The following is a 3,417-nucleotide window of genomic DNA, read 5'->3' as shown; positions in this document are numbered from 1 at the left end:
CCCCCCTCTGGCTGATAATTGTTTGGAAGGGATGGAAGAGAGGGCGTTCCCGCCCCTCGCGCCCTCGCTCTCTGCGGGTGTGTTTGTGCACGCTGGGCGGGGGGGTGTGTAAATAAACTTGTCTGGGTTCCCTGGCTGAGCAGGGAAGAGCCGTGCCAGACACAGAGGGGAGGTCCTGTGTGGTGCGGGAAGGCTCTCAGTTTCACCTCCCGGTCGCGTGCTTTTAAATGATCTTCCTGGTGGGGCTGAGAGAGACTCAGTAAAAGAGAATCATGATCGTTTTAAAGTAAGGGGAAAGGGACCGGTGTTCTGGTGGTTCGAATCCTTGAAATGTTATCATGCCAGAATGTAAAAAAAATTGATGTGATGCTTGACCGGTCTCAGTCTATGCCTGCCTTTTTCTCTTCTCCCACACCGCCTTCCATTCCCACTGTGTCCGGGTCTTCCTGCCCTGCAAGGCTTCGCCCTCCCCCTTTACTCTTTCATACGGTAGTTCCAAGGAGTCAAATATCAATCCAACCTCCCTAATTTTAATTCCAAACTTAACTTTCATATCTAAATGATCTCTTTTAACTAATTTTAATGTGATGGAGACATTTTACTTCCCATTACCTGGGGAAAATACTACAAACTGAAAAATAAGTATTAAGCTCACATCGCATATAAATAAAACTCAAAAATCCAACTATGAATTAACCCCTTCCTTACTGCCTCAAAGAAACCGAGATACATTAGGCATATGCTGTCTACCCATTGAGCTGCACACTGGCAGAAACAAGCATGAAATAGGATGTAAATGTTTAAGTCCTTTTAAATATGATTCTTTCTCCTTTCCCCCCATCCCCTTGGATGGGATACTGAGAAGGGGCCTCACATTGTAGCCCAAGAATTTCTGGAATTTGCTACACAGCCCAGGCTAGCCTGGTTCCTTGGCAGTCAAACTGGCTGTCTCCAGGGTGCTGGGGTTCTAGATGTCTATTGCAATATCTGACTCTGAGTCTTCTAAAAGCAAACAAAAACAAGACTGCTACGCTTGTTTAAAAGTAAAGTTACACCTTGAAACAAAAGCCATATTATGGGGTAATATAGTAGTGTGGTTTCAGAGAGGGAAGAGAAAGGCAAGTTATTTGTTTTGTGAGAACGGATTACTAAAAGGCAGCTTAAAGTACTTTATACTTGAATTTTATAAAGATTTACCTTGACATTGTCAAGATTTGGTCATGCTTAGGTTATGGATAGTGGGAAAGATGGTAAGAACGCTGGTGTGCATACTCAAGGTGGTCTGCCCAGAGGTAGCTATGGTTAAAGTAGTGCAGATACGTTTGCCTTTTTTGTAGACATAGGCTAAGTTTGTTTAAAAATACTTATGTCTTTCCAGACAAAATAATTGGATAATTAATGAGTCGTTTCTACATTCCTGGGAATGCCTTGCATATTCAAGGAAAGAAACTTCTCATCCAATGTTTGTTTTCTTTTCTTTTTGTTTTTGAGCTGAGCACCACAGGAAATCTGTCAGCAGACTACAATAATTTTTAATGTGTAAATACATCCTACAAAGACTCCTAAACTTCTTTTCAAGTATATGGAGATGTGAATACTGTTTGTTTGTTTCGCTGAGACAGGGTCCTGCTGGATATTTCAGAGTAGCCTAACTGTGCTACAGAGAGCTTAACTGTGTCTGATGAATACTAAGATTATGTGTGCTATCACACCTGGCTTCCAAGTTTACAAACATTTAAAGCATGGGTTTAATGTTTAAAGTTACTGTTGATAACTACTATTGATGACCTATCTGTACCAGGCACCATGTTCAGTAATTTGCAGTATCTTATTTAATCTCATACTTCCATTTCAGAAAAAAAAAAAAAAATGAGGGGAGGAATTCCAGAAAAAGTCAAGGAATTTTAATCAATTTTACCAATTTAGCAGATTTTACAAAATCCAGTGTCTCTCCAGTGCCTTATGATTATAACTTCAGTCTGAGTTTTATGATCAATAATTAATTGATCGCTAGACGCTGTCTAGATATTAGAATCTTAGATTTAATTATGATTGTGGACCCTTGGCTAATGTGATGCCAACTGAACATGCAGGACAAATTGTGAACAGTCCTCCTCAACTTTTAGCTATGGCATCCATCTTCTTTCCACTAGAGAATTAACTGGAGGCTTCCCCAAATGCAATAAGGAAAAATTTCTTTTCTTGTCCATTTCCAGCTTCATTTTTGATATAATCTTAGATACTTGAAAGTCCAACATCTCTTGCACTAGTCTTTGCCCTATATTGTTGTCTCCAAGATAAAATGCCAGAGTTTTTGAAACTGTTTGCCATTGTTAATTTTCAAGTTAATTCATCAAGATCTATAATTCTGTGAAATACTAAAACTTAAGGATTGCTCTTCAAGATGCTTGCCACAACTTCCAAATAGTTGCAAGTTGTTTGTATCTTTCGCATGCTTCTGCGATCAGTATCACTTTCATTATCCCAATAGCCCCACAGTGGAAAACTGTAGAAATACATTGGTCATCCTAAGGATGGTCATTCCAGGTCAGAGGGTTGCTCAGCTCTAAGGGATTCATGGATTCCATTTCCTTTTAACCTGGGACTTCAGGATCAACTATTTCTCCAGTGTTCAACTGGCAGAAGGGCAAAAAGGAAGCAAGATTGATTGGTCTTCAGGTGGAACACATTACCCAAGCTACCAAGCACTTGCCAAGAACTGGGAACTTGCCACAAATGGCCACAAAGATCCCTGGTGGTCACCTACTGATTGTAACTCCATTATTGAGATGAGAAAAACATATGAGGAACATCTGGAAGCTTCCACCCACAGTAACACTTGAAGAATAACCTGCCAGATATTGTGCAGATTACAAAGCTCTGAATCTCACTTCGAGGTTCCTTTTCCTCTTGGGGGTGGTTTTACTAGTGACTGCCCTTTGAGACTACCACTGTACGACACAGTTTCTTCATGGTATAATGGGAACAATTGATGCTTCCTTAAATAGCTAAGGGCAGGCTCGACAGAACTAGGTTGTTCAAATAAAGGTTTACTAAACAATAAAGAAAGTAGAAATAATAAAATTAGAGGAAATGTAGTAAACTGAATTAAAATGGCTTTGAGATAAATTTTATGTGAGGCCAGTTTCTATTTATCTCTCTAAGAACTCAATGCAAACTCACTTCCTCAGATATAGCATAGTTCAACTTGCTATTATCATACAGAAAAATCAAAAATTATGATGCAAATACTGCTGCTTATCCTAGAGACCTATGCCTCTGAAGATCATATAACATTTCACATTCCTTAATAGTTCATGTTAAGAAAACCCCTCAAAGTTTACTTAGTGCTATGAATCCACAGTAATAAGATTACACTAGATCTTAAAAATCAAAAGTCTACACACTTTTCATTGT

This window comes from Mastomys coucha, unplaced genomic scaffold, assembly GCF_008632895.1.
Source record: "Mastomys coucha isolate ucsf_1 unplaced genomic scaffold, UCSF_Mcou_1 pScaffold16, whole genome shotgun sequence".
NCBI lineage: Eukaryota > Metazoa > Chordata > Mammalia > Rodentia > Muridae > Mastomys > Mastomys coucha.
This window is presented reverse-complemented; position numbering follows the sequence as displayed.